Source organism: Rhinoraja longicauda, chromosome 16 (genome assembly GCF_053455715.1).
Source record: "Rhinoraja longicauda isolate Sanriku21f chromosome 16, sRhiLon1.1, whole genome shotgun sequence".
Classification (NCBI taxonomy): Eukaryota; Metazoa; Chordata; class Chondrichthyes; order Rajiformes; family Arhynchobatidae; genus Rhinoraja; species Rhinoraja longicauda.
Window position 1 is genome coordinate 49,507,048 of NC_135968.1, and position 24,491 is coordinate 49,531,538.

General features: G+C 48.5%; 1 pseudogene; it reads left to right on the forward strand.

The window, feature by feature from the left end:
* The first annotated feature begins 14,414 nt into the window (after nt 1-14,414).
* On the forward strand, nt 14,415-16,495 carry LOC144601004 (antiviral innate immune response effector IFIT1 pseudogene; annotated as a pseudogene).
* Nucleotides 16,496-24,491: the final 7,996 nt, after the last annotated feature.

Here is a 24,491-nt window from a genome sequence, read left to right on the forward strand (position 1 = left end):
AGGGAATTATAGACCAGTTAGCCTGACATGCTGGAGTCAATTATTAAATATGTAATAGATGTATTTGGATAGCAGTAAAAGCATGGATTTATGAAGGGGAAATCTTGCTTAACTAATCTTCTGGATTTTTTTGAGGATGTAACAAGTAAAATTGATAAGGGAGAGCCAGTGGATGTAGTGTATCTGGACTTTCAGAAATCCTTTGGTAAGGTTCCACACAGGAGATTAGTGGGCAAAATTAAAGCATATGGTATTGGAGGTAGGGTATTGACATGGATACCGAATTGGTTGGCAGACAGGAAGCAAAGAATAGGAATTAACGGGTCCCTTTCAGAATGGCAGGCAGTGACTAGTGGGATACCGCAAGGCTCGGTGCTGGGACAGCAACTATTTACAACATACATTAATGATTTAGATGAAGGAATTAAAAGTAACATTAGCAAATTTGCAGATGACACAAAGCTGGGAGGTAGTGTGAACTATGTGGAGGATGCTATGAGGATGCAGGGTGACTTGGCCAGGTTGTGTGAGTGGGCAGATGCATGGCAGATGCAGTTTAATGTGGATAAATGTGAGGTTATTGAATTTGGTGGCAAGAACAGGAAGGCAGATTATTACTGAGTGGTGTAAGATTAGGAAAAAGGAAAGTACAACGAGACCTGGGTGTCCCTGTACATCAGTGACCGAAAGTAAACATCCAAGTTTAACAGGCAGTGAAAAATGCTATTGGCATGTTGGCCCTCATAATTAGAGGAGTAGAGTATAGGAGCAAAGAGGTCCTTCTGCAGTTGTACAGGGCCCTGGTGAGACCACACCTGGAGTATTGTGTGCAGTTTTGGTCTCCCAATTTGAGGAAGGACATTCTTGCTATTGAGGGATTGAGGTGTAGGTTCACAAGGTTAATCCCTGGGATGGCGGGACTGTCATATGAGGAAAGAATGGAAAGACTGGGCTTGTATTCACTGGAATTTAGAAGGATCAGAGGGGATCTTATCATCATATCATATCATATATATACAGCCGGAAACAGGCCTTTTCGGCCCTCCAAGTCCGTGCCGCCCAGTGATCCCCGCACATTAACACTATCCTACACCCACTAGGGACAATTTTTACATTTACCCAGCCAATTAACCTACATACCTGTACGTCTTTGGAGTGTGGGAGGAAACCGAAGATCTCGGAGAAAACCCACGCAGGTCACGGGGAGAACGTACAAACTCCTTACAGTGCAGCACCCGTAGTCAGGATCGAACCTGAGTCTCCGGCGTTGCATTTGCTGTAAAGCAGCAACTCTACCGCTGTGGTACCGTGCGCAATTATTAAGGGATTGGACATGCTTGAGGCAGGAAATATGCCATTCGGCCCTTCAAGCAAGCACCGCCATTCATTGTGATCATGGCTGATTGTCCCGAATCAATAACCTGTGCCTGCCTTCTCCCCATATTCCTTGATTCCACATGCCCCTAGAGCTCTATCTAACTCTCAAATCCATCCAGTGATTTGGCTTCCACTGCCCTCTGTGGCAGAGCATTCCACAAATTCACAACTCTCTGGGTGAAAAAGGCCGCGGGACGTTTCGGTGCCCGGTGCGGCTCGGCCGCTGGACTTAACATCGCCCGGTGTGGCCGCGGGACGTTTCGGTGCCCGGGGCGGCTCGGCCGGGGGGCCTTCCATCCCCTTGCGGGGGCTGTGCGTGTCGTTTGCCTCAGTAGGGGTCGAGCTGCCTGTCCGTGGGTGCGGGGGGAAGAGAGGGGAAGTTTTGTTGCCTCCATCACAGTGAGGGGGTGTTTGGAGTCACTGTGATGGATGTTTGTGTTGGGGTCGGGTGTCCTGTGTTCTTTTCTTTTTTGCTGTGTTTTGTGTGACTGCTGAAATTTCGCTCGGTGTTGTGCCGAGTGACAATAAAGTGTTGTTATGTTATGTTATGTTATGTTAAATGGCCTCCCCTTTATTCTAAGACTGTGGCCCCTGGTTCTGGACTCGCCCAACATTGGGAACATTTTTCCTGCATCTAGCTTGTCCAGTCCTTTTATAATTTTATATGTTTCTATAAGATCCCCTCTTATCCTTCTAAACTCCAGAGAATACAAGCCTTTTCAATCTTTTCAATCTTTCCTCATATGACAGTCCCGCCATTCCTGGGATCAATCTCGTGAACCTACGCTGCATTGCCTCAATTACAAGGATGTCCTTCCTCAAATTTGGAGACCAAAACTGTACACAATAGACCAAAGCTGTACACAATGCATGGCAGATGCAGTATCAATCAATCTCAAAGTGTTCTGAATGTGAAACTCCTTTATAGTTTCACCTATTTCCTGATTGGGAATAGAAACTGAAACTCAGACGTGTAATGACAACACTGAGTAATTAAAGGCAAAATTGCATTATAATCATTGTTTCATCAAAGATTCAATGTCATTGCTGTTCTGAGCATTGATGGTCTGAGCCTGGAAGGGGTCCTTGTTTTTGCAGATGAGCTGGTAGTCTTTGGTTTGAAATCTAGTAGGAAGAATTGGTTTGGTGTGAAATACCACCTGAATATATCTCACTTGGCACCAGCCACATCACTCCAACAGTGACATTGCCACAGGGCTCCTGTTTGGGCCTCAATTATGGACAGATTCAGACGTCAGCCCCTAAACCTTGTGTCATCTGAGATATTTACTTACATCTTGTTCCTTCCCCTGAATCTGTCCATATTTGGTGCCCTGAGACACCCCATGAGTCACTGTCTGCCACTGGGAAAATGACCCCATTTTCCATTCACCAGTTAGGGTGATCGTTTTGCTGATCACCTCCGCTCAGTCCACCTAAACCTACCTACATCTCTAGGTTGCTAAACACTAACTCCCCCTCCCATTTCTATAATGACCCTTCTGTCCTGGACCACCTCAACTGTCTAGAGCTAGGCCTCAACTGTCAGAGCTAAGCCCAAATGGTCTATAAATCTAAATCCCTGCTCCCTGCACCAGCCCCACAGCCATACATTCATATCCCCAATCTCCCCGTTCCTGCCCTCACTAGCACGAGGCACAGGAAGCAATCTAGAGATAACCACCCTCGGAGTCCTACTTCTCAGTCTTCTTCCTAACTCTCTAAACTCACGTTGCAGTACCTGCTTCCTCTTCCTCCTGACGTCATTCATGCCCACGTGCACAACTACGTCCGGCTGATCGCCTTCCCTCGCTAGGATGTTCTGAAGCCGCTCCGTGATGTCTTGAACCCTGGCACCAGGGAGGCAACAGACCATCCTCAAGTCCCGCCTGTCGCCACAGAATCTACTGTCCGCACCTCGGACAATGGAGTCACCCACTACGATGGCTCTGCCCGACGTCGGTCTCCCTGGTCGAGTCACCTTGCCTGGATTGGAGCCACCGACCTGTCCGCCGTTCGGACAGGAACCGTCTTCTGCCCCGACAGATCCCAAGAGGGTTTACCTGTTTGCAATAGGCACAGCCACGGGGTCTCCTGTGGTCCATGTTTACTCCCCTTTGAAACGGTCTCCCACCTTCGCTCGACCTGGACCCTTGGCGTGACAGCCTCACAGTTGGTCCTGTCCAGGAAACACTCACATTCCCGGATGGCCCTGAGGTCATCCAGCTGCTTTTCCAATTCCGCCACACGTCCATTCAGGAGCTGCATCTGGACACAATTCTTGCAGATCTTCACTATCTGCAAAACCACCCACTTTTGTATCATGAGCAAATTTGCTAATCTTGCCCTGTATGTTCTCATCCAAATCATTGATGTAGATGACAAACAGTAACGGGCCAAGCACTGACCCCTGAGGCACACCACTGGTCACAGGCCTCCAGTCCACCATCACCCTCTGCTTCCTTCCATGGAGCCAATTTGCTATCCATTCAGCTATCTCTCCTTGAACCCCATGTGACCTCACCTTCCAGAGCAGCCTACCATATGGAACCTTGCCCAATGCTGCCCTCATCGACCTTTTTGGTCACGACTTCAAAATAATCAATCAGATTTGTGAGACAGGACCTCCCACGTACAAAACCATGCTGACTGTCCCTAATCAGCCCTTGCCCATCCAAATGCCTGTATATCCCATCCCTCACAATACACTCCAGTAACATAACAACTGCAGATATTAAGCTCACCGGCCTATAGTTCCCAACATTTTACCTGCAGCCCTTCCTGAATAGAGGCACAACATTTGCCACTGAAGTTAGACTTCTCTAACTCCAAGTGATCCTTGCTTTATCTCTCTCTCCCGTCCTCCCCCATCCTAGTTCTCTGAGCAGTCTAACTGCCCTCCTGATTAAATGTTATCTTTGTATGCTTCGCATGCTCTCCATCTCCTCGATAACTTCCGGTTCCCAGGCCCCCACTCCCCCTTTACCATGGATGTCCAGTCACTCTACACTTCCATCCCCCACAAGGATGGTCTCGAAGCCCTCCGTTTCTTCCTCGACCGTAGAACCAGCCAATCCCCATCTACCAACACTCTCCTCCGCCTAGCAGAGCTGGTTCTTACCCTCAACAACTTCTCCTTTGACTCCTCCCACTTCCTCCAAACCAGAGGCGTAGCTATGGGCACTCGCATGGGCCCTAGCTACGCCTGCCTCTTTGTCGGATACGTCGAACAATCCCTGTTCCAGACGTACATTGGCCCCATCCCTGAACTCTACCTCTGCTACATCGATGACTGCATTGGTGCTACCTCTTGTACCCATGTAGAACTCACTGACTTCATACACTTCACTTCCAATTTCCATCCTGCCCTTAAATATACCTGGACTATCTCCGACATCTCCCTCCCGTTTCTGGACCTCACCATCTCCATCAAAGGAGACAGACTAGTGACTGACATCTACTATAAACACACTGACTCGCACAGCTATCTGGACTACACTTCTTCCCAACCTGTCTCCTGCAAAAAGTCTATCCCCTACTCCCAATTCCTCCGTCTACGCCGCATCTGCGCCCGGGATGAGGTGTTTCACACTAGTGCATCAGAGATGTCCTCATTCTTCAGGAAACGGGGCTTCCCCTCTTCCATTATAGATGAGGCGCTCACTAGAGTCTCTTCTACATCCCGCAGCTCCGCTCTTGCTCCCTCTCCCCCCACTCGTAACAAGGACAGAATCCCCCTCGTTCTCACCTTCCACCCCACCAGCCAGCGTATCCAACAAATCATCCGCCAACATTTCCGTCACCTACAATGGGACCCCACCACTGGCCATATCTTCCCATCCCCTCCCCTCTCTGAGTTCCGCAGAGACCGTTCCCTCCGTAACTCCCTGGTCCACTCGTCCCTTCCTACCCAAACCACCCCATCCCCGGGCACTTTCCCCTGCAACCGCACGAGATGCAACACCTGTCCCTTTACCTCCCCCCTCAACTCCATCCAAGGACCCAAACAGTCTTTCCAGGTGAGACAGAGGTTCACCTGCACCTCCTCCAACCTCATCTATTGCATCCACTGCTCCAGATGTCAACTTATTTACATCGGCGAAACCATGCGCAGGCTCGGCGATCGTTTCGCTCAACACCTCCGCTCAGTCCGCCTTAACTTATTTACATCGATCTCCCGGTGGCTGAGCACTTCAACTCCCCCTCCCACTCCCAGTCTGACCTTTCTGTCATGGGCCTCCTCCAGTGCCATAGTGAGGCCCACCGGAAATTGGAGGAACAACCACATATTTCGCTTGGGCAGCTTGCAGCCCAGCGGTAAGAACATTGACTTCTCTAACTTTAGATAGTTCCTCTGCCCCTCTCTTCCCCTCCCCCTTCCCAGTTCTCCCTCAGTCTTCCTGTCTCCACCTATATCCTTCCTTTGTCCCGCCCCCCCTGACATCAGTCTGAAGAAGGGTCTCGACCCGAAACGTCACCCATTCCTTCTCTCCTGAGATGTTGCTTGACCTGCTGAGTTACTCCAGCATTTTGTGAATAAATACCTTCGGTTTGTTCCAACATCTGCAGTTATTTTCTTACACTTTGTATGCTTCGTTGTCACCTTCCCCCATCTTATACATTCTTCATTTTCCTTGAATTGCATCCCCTTTGATGTCTCATTTTCATACGTTACCCAATCATATCTCTGTAGTCTCCCTCTCTCCTGACTCTCAGTCAGAAGTAAGGTCCTCATATTTTAGGGGAAAGGAAGATCAGCTGGAAAAAGCATTTAGGGAAGTCTAACATGGGCAGGACCTACACAGTGAATGGTAAGGCTCTGGGGAGTGTTGTGGAGGGGAGGGATCCAGGAGTGCAGGTGCATGGTTCCTTAAAGGCGAGTCGCAGGTAGGTAGGGTCTTCAAAATATATCTCATTCCTCAATGGAGATGCGACTTTTTCCGTATCGTACCTCTGTCCACACTGCGGCCTCACATCGTGGAGCTGGCAGTCCCTTTGCTGCGGGTCGACTTTGGGTGTGCCAACTGTGGGGGCCTGCGGACAACATCGTGGAGCTAGTGGACCCTTGGTTAGGGATCGACTTCGGGAGCTCCTACCACAAGAGCTTCGACCGCCGCTATCGCGGGAGCTTCTGTCTTCGACCGAACGCAGGAGCTTCAGTCACCCCGACAAGGGAACTTCAACCGCCCAACGTGGGAGCTTCAACTGCCCCGACGCGGGAGCTTCGAGCGCCCCAACTACGGATGGTGCAACTGCCCCAACGCGGGAGAAAAGGAGGAAAGAAAGGGACACGTTATTGCCTTCCATCACACTGCACTGTGGTGGATGCTTATGGTAATTTTTTATGTAGTTGTGTGTCTTGTTGCTTTTTTGGTATGACTGTATAGCAATTCAAATTCCTTGTATGTTTTTACATACCGGACGGTGTTTAAAGCACTGGAGAAGTTAAAAAACATGACTCTCACAAAGAAGTATAAAAACATGACTCTCACATTGCTTCCCGGCTTATCCAGGTGAGCAGAGGAACGATGGAGCAGGTGGATGATGGCCCATCTGTGTTTGGTGAGTGAACTGCAGGGGGTGCAGGTAGGGTTTAACCAGGGGTCGCAGGTGAGTGAGCACCAGGCTCTCCAGGGACTGGAGATGTGTGAAGTCAATGCCGCCGGTCTGTAGTCATTGGAGGAGCTGGGACATGTCCTCTTTGGTACAGGAACCAGGCAGGATGTCTCCACATCACAGGAACCCTCTCCAGGCCCAGGCTCAGGCTGAAGATGTAGATTTCAAACCAAAGACCACCAGCTCATCTGCAAAAGCAAGGAGCCCTTCCAGGTCTTTAGACCCTCAATGCTCAGAACAACAATTACATTGAACCTTTGATGAAGTGTTGTTTATAAAGGTATTTGTGTGGTTTCGCAATTTTCCCTTTAATTATTCAGCATTGTCATTACACGTCTGAGTTTCAGTTTCAGTTCCCAATCAGGAAATAAGTGACACTATAAAGGAACAGTCAGGCACAACATTCAGAACACTTTGAGATTGATTCAACCTGAGAAAGTACTACTCGAGCTGAGAAAGGAGTATAAAGTGTTTTCCATCCAAGCAGCATAATGAGGTAAGGACTATTATCATATCATATTTCATATATATATACAGCCGGAAACAGGCCTTTTCGGCCCTCCAAGTCCGTGCCGCCCAGCGATCCCCGCACATTAACACTATCCTACACCCACTAGGGACAATTTTTACATTTTACCCAGCCAATTAACCTACATACCTGCACGTCTTTGGAGTGTGGGAGGAAACCGAAGATCTCGGAGAAAACCCACGCAGGTCACGGGGAGAACGTACAAACTCCTTACAGTGCAGCACCCGTAGTCAGGATGGAACCTGAGTCTCCGGCGCTGCATTCGCTGTAAAGCAGCAACTCTACCGCTGCGCTACCGTGCCGCCCTATTGTGTCTAAGTTTACCTGCAGATTATTATTGAGGATATGGTCTACTGAAAATTAGTGGATCAATTTGAAATTAATTTGAACAGCTCAGAATGGTAACGTCGACCGGCACGGTAGTTTAGGAAAATAACTACAGACGTGCGGACCTTACACCGTCCGGCGCGGCCTGGATTTTCTCTGCCCGGCGGGGGCTTCAATGTCGGGAGCCACGACCACCACGACCGCCCCGACGTGGCAACTCCAACAGCAAGACGCGGGAGAAGACGGCAGGGGAAGAGAAAAGATATTCTGGCCTTCCATCACAGTGAGGTGGTGACTGGAGGAGACTCACTGTGATGGATGTTTCTTTTGTTTGGTGCTGGTTATGATTGTATGTGTTATTGCATTTTTATTGATTATTCTTATTGGTCTTATTGTTGAACTGCGGATAATTTTTCATTTCACTGCACATTTATGTGTATGTGACAAATAAATTGGCTATATTGACTATGCTGGTACATATCGAAGGTATCACAAAATGCTGGAGTAACTCAGCAGGTCAGGCAGCTTCCAGGAGAGAGGCAATGGGTGACATTTCGGGCCGAGACCCTTCTTCAGACTGTGGGGGAGGAGAGAGTGGGGGTGGGGGGAAGGGAGTTGGGGGAGTGGGAGTGGGGGGAGGAGAGGTGGGGGAAGAGGGACAGTGGGTGTAGGGGGCAGGGGAGGGTGGGGGTGAGGGGGTTGGGGGTCGGGGTCAGAGAGTGCGGGTGGGGGGGAAGGGGGAGAGTGCGGGGCAGGGGAGAGTGGGGTTGGGGAAGGGGGGAGGGGGTGGGGGAAGGAGAGTCTGGGGGTGGGGTGAAAGGGGGGGGTGGGGAGGAGACAGTTGGGGGGGTGGGGGGAAGAGGGTGGGGGGAGTAGAGAGTGGGAGTGGTGGAGGATAGTAGGGGAGAGTGCGTGTGGGGAGGAGGGCAGGGTGGGGGTGGGGGGAGATTAGTGTGTGGGCAGGGAGAGTGGAGGTGCAGGGAGGGGAGGGAGGTGGGAGCGAGTGGGGGCGAGGAGAGGGGGAAATATGGGTGGGGTGGGGGAAATGGGGGTTGGGGCAGGGGAGGGGCAAGTGGGGGAGGGGCAAGTGGGGGAGGGGCAAATGGGGGTTGGGGCAGGGGAGGGGCAAGTGGGGGTGGTAGGGGGGATGGAGTGGGTCAGTGGGGGGAGGAGGTGGAGATAAGGGGGATTGAGTGGGGGGGTTGAGGATGCTACACCAATACAGGAGAGGCTTTGGATCCAGGGCTCCTCGGTCACACCCTCTCCCCTTCCCTGTACCGCCTCTACGAGGAACGGGCCCATTTGGTCTAGTATATTACTGAAACTCTGTGTTTGTTTGTGTGTTTGTGTCCACCGTTTGTGGTTCGCACAGCCACAACGGTACACCATAGCGCCACAATGTTTGGCCCACGTTACTCACCATTATCCTGGGCATATTATGTAACAACTCTCATTCAAATTGAAGCTACATTTTAAAAGCTAAAGAGATTTTAAAGTTAAAAAATTAACTTTCTAACCCATTTCTTGAAGGTCTTCAGCGTGTGACGTCACAATGGCACCCGTGCACCTGTGAGATGGGCTCACAACCCCCCCCCCCCCCGCCGTCGGACCTTTAACTAATGCGCTCCCCCCCCCCCCCCCCGGAACTTTAACTAATCCCCCCCCATTGCACCGCCGCCCGTCCCAGCATGCCTCGCGCTTGACATTCCACAGATCGGGCCGCGCTGACCGCCGGGAGGTGTAGTCGCCTCTCCCGCTCCAAGAGGGGCCGCACCCGCCCGACTGACGGCAGTGCCCGCGCTCAGTGCCATCCTCTCCTCTTTCCTCTCCACCCTCGCACGGAGGAGCTTTAAGCGACGTTGCTGGGCCCGCGGGGGGGGGGGGGGTAGGAGGGCGAGTGGGGGAGAGAGTGGGGGTGGGGGGAGAGTAGGGGTGCGGGGAAGGGGGACAGTGGGTGTGGGGGGCAGGAGTGGGTGGGGTTGGGGTAAGAGAGTGGGGGTGGGGGGAAGAGGAACAGTGCGGGGCAGGGGAGAGGGGGTGAGGAAGAGGGGAGATTTGGGGAGAGGGTGGGGGAGGAGGGAGTGGGGGTGGGTGGGGAAAGAGGGTGGGGAGGAGAGAGTGGGGGGAGAGGAGGTGGGGAGCGGAGGGAGTGGGGTGGGGGGAGAGTGGGGGTGGGGAGGAGGGCAAGGTGGGGTGGAGAGAAGGGGAGAGTGGGGGTGGGGGGAGAGTGGGGGTGGCGAGGAGGGCAGGGTGGGGGTGGAGAGAAGAGAAGAGTGGGGGTGGGGGAGAAGGGATGAGTGGGGGTGGAGAAAGTGGGGGTGGGGAGGAGGGAAGATTGGGGGTGGGGGAGTGCGGTGCGGGCAGGGAGAGTGGGGGTAGGGGGAGGGGAGGGAGGTGTGGGCGTGTGGGGGTGAGTGGAGGGAGAGGTGGGAATAGGGGTGGGGAGGGGGAAATGGGGGTAGAAGCAGGGCCAGGGGGAGTGGGGGGAGGGGCAAGTGGGGGAGGGGCAAGTGGGGGAGGGGCAAGTGGGGGTGGGGCAGGGGAGGGGTAAGTGGGGGTGGGTTGGGGGGATGGAGTGGGTCAGTGGGGGGAGGAGGGGGGGGATAAGGGGGATTGAGTGGGGGGGTTGAGGGTACTACAATACTGGAGAGGCTTTGGGTCCAGGCCTCACTCAGTGACACCCTCTCCCCTTCCCTGTCCCCCCTCTACGCGGAATGGGCCCAACTGGTCCACTTGGTCTAATAATTTGATAAACTTGTATGGAGTCAGCCCTCAGCCTCCTGCATTCCAGAGAAATATCCAATGTTGTCCAAACTCTGCAGCTAATCCCCTCCAATCATGGCAACATGCATGTAAACCCCTTCTGCACCCTCTGCAAAGCCTCAACATCCTTCCTGTAATGAGATGAACAGAATAGCAATAATAGACAATACACAATAGGTGCAGGAGGAGGCCATTCGGCCCTTCGAGCCAGCACCGCCATTCAATGTGGTCATGGCTGATCATTCTCAATCAGTACCCCGTTCCTGCCTTCTCCCCATACCCCCTGACTCCGCTATCCTTAAGAGCTCTATATAGCTCTCTCTTGAATGCATTCAGAGAATTGGCCTCCACTGCCATCTGAGACAGAGAATTCCACAGATTCACAACTCTCTGACTGAAAAAGTTTTTCCTCATCTCAGTTCTAAATAGCCTACCCCTTATTCTTAAACTGTGGCCCCTTGTTCTGGACTTCGCCAACATTGGGAACATGTTTCCTGCCTCAAACGTGTCCAACCCCTTAATAATCTTATACGTTTCGATAAGATCTCCTCTCATCCTTCTAAATTCCAGTGTATACAAGCCTAGTCGCTCCAGTCTTTCAACATATGATAGTCCCGCCATTCCGGGAATTAACCTAGTAAACCTACACTGCACGCCCTCAATTGCAAGAATATCCTTACTCAAATTTGGAGACCAAAACTGCATACAGTACTCCAGGTGCGGTCTCACTAGGGCCCTGTACAACTGCAGAAGGACCTTTTTGCTCCTATACTCTCTTACCATTTCTTGCCTCATTAGCACGTGGCATGGGTAGCAATTCTGAGATGACAACATAGATGGTGTAGACAGGATAGAAATGCCCAACACTCGGCGGCATGGCTATGAGGCGAGAGGGGGATCCTTAACAATAGACAATAGACAATAGGTGCAGGAGTAGGCCATTCAGCCCTTCGAGCCAGCACCGCCATTCAATGCAATCATGGCTGATCACTCTCAATCAGTACCCCGTTCCTGCCTTCTCCCCATACCCCCTCACTCCGCTATCCTTAAGAGCTCTATCCAGCTCTCTCTCTTGAAAGCATCCAACGAACTGGCCTCCACTGCCTTCTGAGGCAGAGAATTCCACACCTTCACCACCCTCTGCCTGAAAAAGTTCTTCCTCATCTCCGTTCTAAATGGCCTACCCCTTATTACCCACTCTCATAACTCCAAGGTCCTATTTAGAACAATTACCTCTGTCATATGTCCCGCCCCCAGTACCAGCTTAGTTGGGTCCCCTGCTAAGTGCGAAGAATTCGCTAAATTTTTCACCAACAAAGTTGAGAATATTAGAATGAACATTTCCCCTCCCACCCGTGACCTAGCTGTCTCACTAGTCTGTTCATCTAAATTGGACTGCTTCCAACCCGTCACTCTATCCTCCCTTGCAAAGCTTGTCTCCACTATGAAACCTGCAACCTGCCCCCTTGATCCTGCCCCCACTGCCCTTCTGAAGGATGTCATTGCAATAGCTGGTCCCAGCATCCTCTCTATTATCAACAGTTCTCTGGCCACTGGCACTGTTCCAACCAGTTTCAAGCACGCGGTGGTCCAGCCCCTACTGAAAAAACCTAACCTAGACCCCACCTTGCCTAGCAACTACAGACCCATTTCCAAACTGCCATTCCTGTCAAAAGTCCTTGAAAAGGCAATCCTTAACCAATTAGTGCCCTACCTGCACCAAAACACCATCCTGGAAAGTTTCCAGTCAGGTTTCAGAGCCCACCACAGCACAGAGTCTGCCTTGTTGAAGGTACACAACGACCTGCTTCTCGCCATCGACACCGGCGACTGTGCAATCCTGCTCCTTCTCGACCTCAGCGCAGCATTCGATACAGTGGACCACACCATCCTTATTGACCGTCTCCGGTACGCGGTTGGCATTGATGGCACTGCCCTGAGCTGGTTCGCTTCGTACCTCAAAGATAGGAGTTTCGCCATCAACATAGGCAGTTATTCCTCTGCTCCAGCTAGCCTCTCCTGCGGAGTTCCACAAGGCTCCATCCTAGGCCCCATTCTCTTCTCTCTATACATGCTCCCCCTTGGCCAAATCATTCAAAGGCACGGCATTTCTTTCCACTGCTATGCCGATGACACTCAGCTTTACCTCCCCCTGAAACCCAACAACCAGTCAAATTTAAACAGCCTCTCACACTGCCTTGAGGACATAAAATGTTGGATGGCACAGAACTTCCTCCAATTAAATGAGAGCAAGTCTGAGGTCATCCTATTCGGCCCCCCCGACTCCATCAAATTGATAACAGGCAGTCTTGGAAGCCTATCCTGCCTAGTCAAACCGCATGTCAAAAACCTCGGCATGATATTTGACTCTGCATTAAAATTTGATAAGCAAGTCAACGCTGTGGTAAAAGCCAGCTTCTTCCAACTTCGAACCATAGCTAAAATCAAACCTTTCCTCAAATTCGACGACACAGAAAAAATCATTCACGCTTTCATTTCCTCCCGCCTAGACTACTGCAACTCCCTATACACTGGGATCAGCCAATCTTCCCTGTCCCGCCTGCAACTGGTCCAAAACGCCGCAGCGAGACTCCTGACGGGTACCCGTAAAAGGGACCACATCACCCCGATTCTGGCCTCTCTCCACTGGCTCCCTATACGGTACAGAATCAACTTCAAGCTCCTCCTATTCACGTATAAAGCCCTAAATGGACACTCCCCCCCCTACATCAAAAATCTTCTAACCCCCCTCTCTAACTCCAGGTCCCTCAGATCGGCCGACTTGGGGCTATTCACTATCCCGCGGTCTAGGCTTAAACTCAGGGGTGACCGCGCTTTTGCGGTTGCAGCTCCTAGACTGTGGAACAGCATCCCTCTCCCGATCAGAACTGCCCCCTCCATCGACTCCTTTAAGTCCAGGCTCAAAACATATTTCTACTCCCTAGCGTTTGAGGCTCATTGAGGAGGCGCTGTGAACTGTTTGCGTGCTACTGTATGTTTTCATTTTTTTTTCTATTGGAACCTAATCAAATGTACAGCACTTTGGTCAACGTGGGTTGTTTTTAAATGTGCTATACAAATAAAATTGACTTGACTTGACTTGACTTGACTTATTCTTAAACTGTGGCCCCTTGTTCTGGACTCCCCCAACATTGGGAACATGTTATCTGCCTCTAATGTGTCCAATCCCCTAATTATCTTATATGTTTCAATAAGATCCCCCCTCATCCTTCTAAATTCCAGTGTATACAAGCCCAATCGCTCCAGCCTTTCAACATACGACAGCCCCGCCATTCCGGGAATTAACCTAGTGAACCTACGCTGCACGCCCTCCATAGCAAGAATATCCTCCTCAAATTTGGAGACCAAAACTGCACACAGTACTCCAGGTGCGGTCTCACCAGGGCCTGGTACAAATGTAGAAGGACCTCTTTGCTCCTATACTCAACTCCTCTTGTTACGAAGGCCAACATTCCATTGGCAACCTGGAGGTCCTACATTTAACCTACTACCCAACTCCCAAAATTGCAGGACCTGATCTCCCTTCCTAAATATGTCATTGGCACCAATATGGACAAGCATCTCTGGAGACTTCCCTCTCAGAATATCCAGTTCTCTCCCAATCATCATTGACTCTAGCATCAGGGAGGCAACACACCATCCCAGAGTCTTGCCTGGAGACTGCTTCAGGTCAATGACAAAATAACCAAATGCAGCTTGTCTGGTCTGCTGACTATTTGTGAGATTGGGAGACAGACTTGCCTGACATGGAATTTGATGAATTTTATTCTCTTGCAGCAGCAGAATGAGAGATTTGTTGAAAGAGAAGCTCGATCAGCTTGAGTGTCACTTCACGTGGGGCCCACAGAAGGAGACCCTTGACTTGGACGATATGGTGTACCGATTAAACGATGCCACAATCTTTGCAGATAAATATCAAGCCACATCCTACAACCAACTCGCTTTTGTAAACTGCCTGCAAGGCAACTGTGAGGAAGCTCTTCAAAACTTAAAGGAAGCTGACAGGATTCTGAGGGAGAACCACAAAGATACATTTGAAAGAAACAGCATCATCACCTGTGGAAACTCTGCCTGGGTGCATTACCACATGGGACAACTGACCGAGGCCCAGTCCTACCTCGACAAGCTGGAGATGATCTGTAAACCACTCACTGATGGCCCTCGCTATACAGCAATGATACCTGAAGTGTATGGGGAGAAGGGATGGTCATTGTTGAGTTCTGCAGCTCTATACTATGAGGAGGCTATGGAATGTTTTGAGAAAGCTCTGGGGGAAGATCCCAATAACACAGAGTGGATCATGGGCAAAGCAACTGTTCTGTTTCGTCTGGAAGGATTGTCTGGAACGCCAGAGAGTCATGAATGGAGTAAGTCAGTGAAGTATCTGCGACGTGTATTGGAGCTGGATCCAGATGATGCAATGGCCATGGTGCTGCTGGCCTTAAAATTGAAAGGACTCGGTAAAAAGGAAGAAGCAAAGACATTAGTTGAACAAGCATTGCAGAAGGCCAGTGAGGGTCCATATGTGCTTCGCTACGCGGCAAAATTTTACAAAGAAGATGGAGCAGTGGAGAAAGCAATCAATCTATTGAAGCAAGCGTTAGAATTAACTCCACACTCGTGCTTCTCACACCACCAAATTGGAAGGTGTTATAAAATTAAACTGATCAATTTTGGTAATAGAAATCCTGGGCAGCGAGCTGAGTTGATCGGTCAATGTAAATATCATTTTTGGAAAGCCTCTGAGTGCCGTCCGAGGAGTGCTATTCGACCAAAGCTGGATTACGCAGATATTTGCGAAAAAAATGAAGAGTATTCTGAGGCAGAGGAGATCTACAATGATCTGGTGAAATTGGAGGACATCCATCCAGAAAACATACAGCTGATATGTTTAAAGGCTGGGTCATTTGAACTGTACCAGAAACGATCGGAATCAAGCGCCATCAGCCTATTTCTGAAAGGAGTGAAGATTGAATATGATTCAATAGAACGGAGACGGTGTAAAGAAAAATTGGAGAAGTGGGCAGATAAAAAACTTTACTATGCTCCACGTGACAGCAAAGCTCTTGGTGTTAGAGGGTTAACATATCAGCTGGATGGGAACACGTCCAAAGCTATTGAATACTTTGAAAAGGCCTTGGAGATTGATCATGAGAATGAAGAATATCTGCGTGCTCTTTCAGAATTACACCTTTGAGGACCACAAGGATGCTTATAATATGCACCAATTTCATCTGATCTGACGATAGGTTTGGTGATGTGTGTATTTCACTAATTATATTCTGATAGCATCTTTGAATGAAGGCTTTACTTATGAGTGTGAAATTTTCAAAAATTATCTTGCGCTTCATTTAAAGCTTTTTAAAAATTATTCTACTTTTAAAAATAATAACGCCTCAAGCACATCAATCAAATGGAATTTGGGTCTTGACCCAAAAGAAGGGTCTCGACCCGAAACGTCACCCATTCCTTCTTCCCGAGATGCTGTCCGACCTGCTGAGTTACTCCAGCATTTTGTGAATAAATGGAGTTTGGTTGTGTAAGTGTGGAATTTATGTTTCGTTTGGAAAGATGGGAATTGGGAAATGGCAGCATGTGGAACCAGGATCATTAATGGGATTTCAAGAGATGATATTATTGACAAAGGAAAGATTCAAGTTTACATTATCAGGCATAATAATTAATAATCAAGGACAATGTTGCTGCAAAAATCGAATCCATTTTGAAAATACCAACGGATTGATAATGGAACAAGAAATTGGAAGTGATTAATGGAAACATTAACCCTTTCATGTGGCTATCCCCAACAGTGGATATTGACAAATAGCATTCCTGTAATACTTTGTACTAAAATGACTACAACATGACTATAATACGTTATACTTAGTAACTTTGGCCAGAAACGTGGCGAGTCTTTGTGTACTTTGTGTATTGTATACAAAATAAAGAATTTCACTGTGCCCAAATACATGTGACAATAGTGTATCATTTAATAGCCTGATGGCTGTAGGGAAGGAGCTGTTCCTGAACCTGGACACAGCCACACTGGCATAGCCCCAATGTGGAGACCCTTGAGGACAGATGCTGCTTTCTTGCGGTGACACCTGACGTAGATGCTTTTGATGGTCAGGATGACTGTCCTCACGTTGGACTGGGCTGAACCACCACTTTGCAGCAGCCTCCATTCAGGTGCATGGGATTTGTTATACCAGGCCATGGTGCAACCAGTTAGGATACTTTCTACAATACAACTGTAGGTTTGTTTGGGTAGCCTGTAACATGGTGAATCTCTTTCAACATCTAACAAGTGTATTTCAGTGTCGGAGCAGCAGTGGGAGATTACAAAAAGTAGTTGTTCGATTGGCTAATTGCCAATAAATTGGCTAATTGGGCAGTCAATACCCAGAAGTCAAAGTATAGAAGCGTGTCATTTAGTGAGCCATATGCTCTGAGAGGGGTTGTGTGGAGGTGAAGTGTTGTGTTGAGGGTCAGTGTGAGGCTGTGTTTCAAGTGCTGTGGATTTAGCTCAAGGAGGCTCAGTAAAGGCTGAGCAGAGGGTAACAGGAGGTAAAGGTAAATGGTCTGCTGTTCCTTGTGAGTAATTGTTGTGGTTTTTACTCTTGGTTTTAGAGCAGTACAGATGGAAGGTGGAAAAATGACATGCTGCTCCTGCAGAATAGGGGCCAGGGAAATTTCTGGTATCCCTGATGACCACATGTGGGTGGTGTGGCCAGATGCAACACCTTACAGAGAGTATTAGGGACCTGGAGCTGTGGCTGGTTGACCTCAGGACCATCCAGAAGAACGCGAGCTTCATCGATGAAGCCATAGCAAGGTGGTCATGCTGAAGATAAAGCAAAAGATTAGATGGGTGGACAAAGAGTGCTGGAGACCCACTGGGCATTCCCCGTTGAAACAGGTACACACTTCTGCATACTGTTGGGGGAGATGACCGGTCAGGGGTGCTTAGCAGTAGCAGTGTGGTCTGTGGCACCAAGTCAGGCTCTGAGACACAGCAAGGAAGGGTAATGTCAGGCAGAGCCTTTGTGATAGGAAACATATTAGTTAGGGGGACAGAGAGGAGATTCTGTGGCAGCAATCGAGATTCCAGGATAGTGCATTGCCCCTGCAACTCCCTGGTGAACTCATCCCTTCCCACCCGAACCATTCCCCTCCCCAGATAGGAGATGCAACATCTGTCCCTACACCTCCTCCCTCGACTCTGTCCAGGGACCCCGACAGTCCTTTCAGGTGAGGCAGAGGTTCACTTGCACCTCCTCCAACCTCATCGACTGTATCCTTTGTTCAAGGTGTGGACTCTTATACACCGGATCTTGTACACTACAAATGTAGACTGGGTGATCACCTTTGCTCTAGCCGCCTGGACCTACCTGATCACCCAGTTGCCTAACACTTTAATTCCCCGTCCCATTCCCACACAGACCTTTCTGTCCCAGGCCTCGTCCACTGTCAGTGAGGCCAAACACAAATTGGAGGGACAGCATCTCATATTTTGCTTGGACAGTTTACAACCCAACGGTTTGTATATTGATTTCTTTCACTTCAACTTACCCTTCATCCCCTCTCTTTTTATCCCTCCTCCACCCAGGTGGTTGTACTAGTTTCAAAGTCATCTTGTTGAGTCTCATTGTCTGTAAATCATTTCACCTAGTCCACAGCTAACAATGGCCTCCTTTATCATTGTTACTTTTTTGCATATCTTTAATTTATTTGTTCTATATCTCTCTATATCACCGTCTATATCTCTCATTTCCCTTTCCCGACTCTCAGTCCGAAGAAAGGTCTTGACCCAAACGCCACCTATTCCTTTTCTCCAGAGATGCTGTCTGATTGCTGAGTTACTCCAGATTTTTGTGTCTATCTTCAGTTTAAACCAGCACCTGCAGTTCCTTCTTACACATAATGCCAATACCAACTGGTATCCGACTGCACGTTATCCATATCACTCTATTCCCAGCATATCCATATGCCTGTCCAAATGTGTCTTAAATGCCACTATCGCATCTGCCTCAGCACCACCTCCAGAAGCATGTTCCAGGGACTGACCATCTGTGTAAAATACATGCCCCACACATCTCCTGTCAACGTTGTCCCTCTCAACTTAAAGCGATGTCCTCTATTATTTGATATTTCCATGCTGGGATAAAGGTTGTAACAGCGGATCCTATCTGTGAATCACATAACTTTATATACTTCTATCAGGTTTTGCTGCAACCTCCAGCATTCCAGAGAAAACAGTACAAGTCTGTACAACCGTACCTTGTAGCTAATCCCCACTAATCCATGCATCGTCTTAGCAAACCTGCTCTGCACTCTTCCCAAAGCTTCCACGTCCATCCTGTACTGGGGCTACCAGACCTGCACACACTGCTCCAAATGCAGTGTGTAAAGATGCATCATGATGTCCTGTACCTTATACTCAATGCCCCATATTTGGTATTAAGCAAGAATACTTTATGTCTTCTTCATCAATTTATCTACTCGTGTTGCCACTTTCAAGGAGTTATGGACTTGGACCCTAAGAGGATACACTGATATCCCCTCTGTACATCAATGCTCCTAAGGGTCAGGCAGTTAAATGTAGATTTTCTCCTTACATATGACCTCCCAAATTGCAACAGCCACACTTGCTCAGATTAAACTCCATCTGCTATTTCTACACTTGTATGTGTTGCTGATCTATACCCTGCTGTATACTCTGACAGTCTGTCTCACAGTCTGCTACCCCAGCAATCACCAATGTTCGCTGCAAACATACTAACCAACACATCTGCATTTACAACCAAGTCATTTATATACGCAGTATATCACAAACAGCAGAGATCCCAGCACAGATCCCTGTGGTACACAACATCTTGAGGGATGGCACAGTGGTAGAGCCTCACAGGTGAGCCCAGTCTGGTTGGCAGATGGGTGGACTACGACCAGAGATGGAAAGGAGACAAAAGCCTGTGAGAAAAGGGGAGCAGAGGCTTGAAACGTGAAGCCAGAGGTGGGGATAGAGATGGAAGGGTGGGGGGGGGTGGGCGGAGTGAGGGGGAGGGGATGTTTTCAAGAGAGTTAGATTTGGCTCTCAGGGTTAACGGAATCGAGGGATACGGGGAGAATTCAGGCATGGGTTACTGATTGTGGATGATCGTCTGTGATCACAATGAATGGCGGTGCTGGCTCGAGGGGCCAAACGGCCTCCTCCTGCACCTATTTGCGATGTTTTGATGTTTCGATACCATTGGGTTGTAAGGTACCCAAGTGGATTGTGAGGTGCTGTTCCCCCAGTTTGCATGTGGCCTCATTCTGGCAAAGCAGGAGGCCAATAGCTGAAGGTGACTGGGCCTAGGATACTGTCCTGACAACCTCCTGCAGTGATGGCCCAGGACTGCAAGGATTGACTTCCCAAAACCACAACAATGTTCCAGATCTCTAGTCTCCCTCTCCCCTGGCTCCCAGTTTGACAAAGGGTCCCAACCAAAAACATCACCCATTCCTTCTCTCCAGAGATGCCGCCTGTCCCGCTGAGTTACTCCAGCATTTTGTGTCTATCTTCCTTTGTGTAAGGTATGGCTCCAATCACTGGAGCGATTCCTATTGATGTTTCCACTGACCTCAGTTTATCCAGGATATCTCGATGCAGATCTGGATGTGTTCTCATGATGTTCGTGATTGGGCAGCACGGTGGCACAGCGGTAGAGTTGCTGCCTTACAGCGAATGCAGCGCCGGAGACCCGGGTTCCATCCCGACTGCGGGTGCTGTCTGTACGGAGTTTGTACGTTCTCCCCGTGATCTGCGTGGGTTTTCTCCGAGATCTTCAGTTTCCCCCCACACTCCAAAGACGTACAGGTTTGAAGGTTAATTGGCTTGGTAAATGTAAAACATTGTCCCTAGTGTGTGTAAGATAGTGTTAGTGTGCGGGGATCGCTGGTCGGCGTGGACCCGGTGGGCCAAAAGGGCCTGTTTCCATGCTGTATCTCTAAACTAAATTCAGATTTTTAATTGAATCTTAACAATCTCAAGTCACATTTTGCGTTCCATTGCCATCATAGCTGTCCTGTCTCCCTGCCATGTTTATTGTCTCACTTGATAAAAGTGAATCAGAGGACACCATGCTCTGTGATCCGTGATTGTACACTTTAAGACAGGTAAATCATTTCACAAAATTGCATCAATTGATTCAACCACCAGTAAATGCATCTGCGATTCTATGGCTCTCATTTTGGCCTCCCTGCTGACTGATCCATGCTAGAATTCCCTATGAATACTGATATCCACACCGGCCTGCCCTTATCTATCGGCTATGTATCAGCTTTCCACTGGGATTCCGTTCATTCGAGTTTCCTGTTTTATATTCATGGCATAAGATCACAAAGAAGCTGTGACTTTTATGCCTAATCAATCTTCAATAATCAATGTAAGTGGAAGTTTTACAAACGTTTAATTATATTTTTGAAATCTCTTGAGCCCAATATCAGCAATGGTGAGGAACTTGGAGGATTTGATGCAAGATAAAATTAGCATTCACTGAAGATAACTGAAGATGAGAAACTGAGATGAGGAAAAACTTTTTCACCCTGAGAGTTGTGAATCTGTGGAATTCTCTGCCACAGAAGGCAGTGGAGGCCTATTCACTGGATGAATTTTTAAAGAGAGTTAGATAGAGCTCTAGGGACTAGCAGAATCAAGGGATATGGGGAGAAGGCAGGCACGGGTTACTGATTGTGGATGATTAGCCATGATCACAATGAATGGTGGTGCTGGCTCGAAGGGCTGAATGGCCTCCTGCTGCACCTATTTTCTATGTTTCTATGGCTTTATTGGGGAAAAAACTGTCAACAAGCATTGGTACAAGTTATGTTCTGATAGTTCTTTGAATAAATAATAGTGTGGATTCATGAAGAAATCCAATGGAATTTGCCTGAAATCAATTTTCTAGTGCATATTACTAGAGTTCAAAATAGGAGATATATGGATAAAATTGTCAGACGTATTTTTTAATAGATTTTAATAGATATAAAGAATATATAGCAACACAATAGACAATAGGTGCAGGAAGAGGCCATTCGGCCCTTCAAGCCAGCACCGCCATTCAATGTGATCATGGCTGATCATTCTCAATCAGTACCCCGTTCCAGCCTTCTCCCCATACCCCCTGACTCCACTATCCTTAAGAGCTCCATCCAGCTCTCTCTTGAATGCATTCAGGGAATTGGCCTCCACTGCCTTCTGAGGCAGAGAATTCCACAGATTCACAACTCTCTGTATGATTGTGATTGTGATTGATTGTAATATAGCAACAGTGAAAAGAAGTAACAGTAATGACTGTTTGCTAGAGCCTCACTAGAGCCCTGTACAACTGCAGAAGGACCTCTTTGCTCCTATACTCAATTCCTCTTGTTATGAAGGCCAACATTCAGTAATGACTGAATGTAAACAGTTTTCCTCAAACTACACAAAAAAAATTTAAAAAGCCAAAAAAATGTAAACACAGAAACAATTTACACCAGCAAAGGTAGTGGGAGGGTAGACAAGACAAGAAAGTTGAAAATAGAATTCAAAACTCTCGTGAAGATCTAAAGCAAAAATATTGCTGATGCTAATATCCTGAAATAAATCCAGGTAACCATGGGGATATTCACCAGGTCAGGTGGCATCCGTGGAGAGAAAAACAGAGCTAGTGTTCTTGGTCAATAACCCTTTGTCAAAATGCGACTATGAAAGACATTGACATAGACATAGATATAAACATAGCACAAAAAATAAGGAAATTTGTGTTTGGTAGATTATTTCTTTGTTGTAACAATGCTTCTTGGCAATAAATCTTATACCGTTGGAAAGCCTGTTTATTTCCCTTTTAAATGGTGCCACATTTGTAAGGAACATGCATTTGTGGGATGAGCAGCAGCTGAGTATGTGGGTTGCGCCCATGAAAAATTTGCCAAATCTTCTCTGCCAATGCCAAACAGCTTACTCTGCTGTTGCTATTGACTCTTGTTTTGAGTTTCTGGTACCCCCAAGTGCTGACAATCAGGTGCCTGATTGGCACCTGATTGGCAGCATCTGTGAGCATGGGCCCTGCTACAGTGGTCAGTAGGTGTCTGCTCCAAGAATCGGCATGCCACGTTTGACTGATCTGGATAGAGCCCGTGCGATAGGGCAACTTCAAGTTGGTGTTTCGCAAAACCAAGTTGCGGCATTATTTGGAGTGAGCCCTAGTACCATCTCCAAAGTGAAGGCCAAGTTCCATATAACGGGGGATGTCAGAGACAGGCCGCGAAGTGGGCGTCCCAAGAAGACGACACCCGAAGAAGACCGTTTCCTCACCCTGTCAGCACTTAGGAACCATAGGCTGTCTTCTACAGATTTGCAGTCAAGGTTTGCAGGACGATATGGCCGACGACTTTCTGCCCAGACAATTCGGAACAGACTGCACGCAGCCGATCTCCAGTCTCATAGGGCTGCCAGGAGGCCTGCCATGACTGCCCTTCACCGTCAGGCCCGTTTGCACTGGTGTCGGCAACACGTGCACTGGAACCTGAACATGTGGAGGAACGTTATGTTCAGCGATGAGTCCAGATTGGATCATAGGGTCAAAGTGTGGAGAAGACGCGGAGAACGCTATGCTGATGGCTGCACCGATAAAGTAACATCTTTTGGTGGAGGCAGTGTGATGGTGTGGGGCGGCATCTCCCTCACTGGAAAAACGAGGCTTGTCATCATTGGAGGCAATCTCAATGCAGAGAGATATCGAGATGAGATTCTGCAACCAGTGGCAATCCCATATCTCCAGAGTCTGGGACCGAACTCTATCCTCCAAGATGACAATGCTCGCCCCCACAGAGCAGGGTTTCTCAGAGACTACCTCCAGAATTTGGGAGTGGAGAGGATGGAATGGCCTGCCAGCAGTCCTGACCTCAACCCCATTGAACACTTGTGGGATCAGCTTGGGCGTGCTGTTCGTGCCAGAGTGACCAACACAACCACGTTGACTGACTTGCGACAAATGCTGGTTGAAGAATGGGATGCCATCCCACAACAGTGTGTGACCAGGCTGGTGACCAGCATGAGGAGGAGGTGCCAGGCTGTTGTGGCTGTGTATGGTTCTTCCACACGCTACTGAGGCTCCTGTTTATTAAATGAATAAATTGTTAAATTGCCAATATGTCTTGTTTCTTCAGACTTCAATCATCCAATCCACCAAACAACACTGAACAAGAGTCAATGGCAGAATAAGCTGTTTGGCATTGGCAGAGAGGATTTGGCAGATTTTTCATGGGCGCAACCCACATACTCAGCTCTGCTACTCATCCCACAAATGCATGTTCCTTACAAATGTGGCACCATTTAAAAGGGAAATAAACAGGCTATCCAACGGTATAGGATTTATTGCCAAGAAGCATTGTTACAACAAAGAAATAATCTACCAAACACAAATTTCCTTACTTTTTGTGCTATGTTTTAGAAAATAGGTGCAGGAGGAGGCCATTTGGCCCTTCAAGCCAGCACCGCCATTCATTGTGATCATGGCTGATCATCCACAATCAGTAACCCGTGCCTGCCTTCTCCCCATATCCCTTGATTCCACTAGCCCCTAGAGCTCCATCTAACTCTCTGTAACAGTAATTCTGTTTCTCTCTCCTAAGTGTAGCTGGGATATTGTTGGTCAGTGTGGGCAAGTTGGGCCGAAGGGCCTGTTTCCACACTGTATCACTCTATGAAGGGCCTGTTTCCACACTGTATCACTCTATGACTCTGACTATTTATACTGAAACATTACACCTCCATGGTCTGGCATCTCTTCTCAGACCTCATTAATGGCAACTGATGGAATTCTCCGTGTTAATA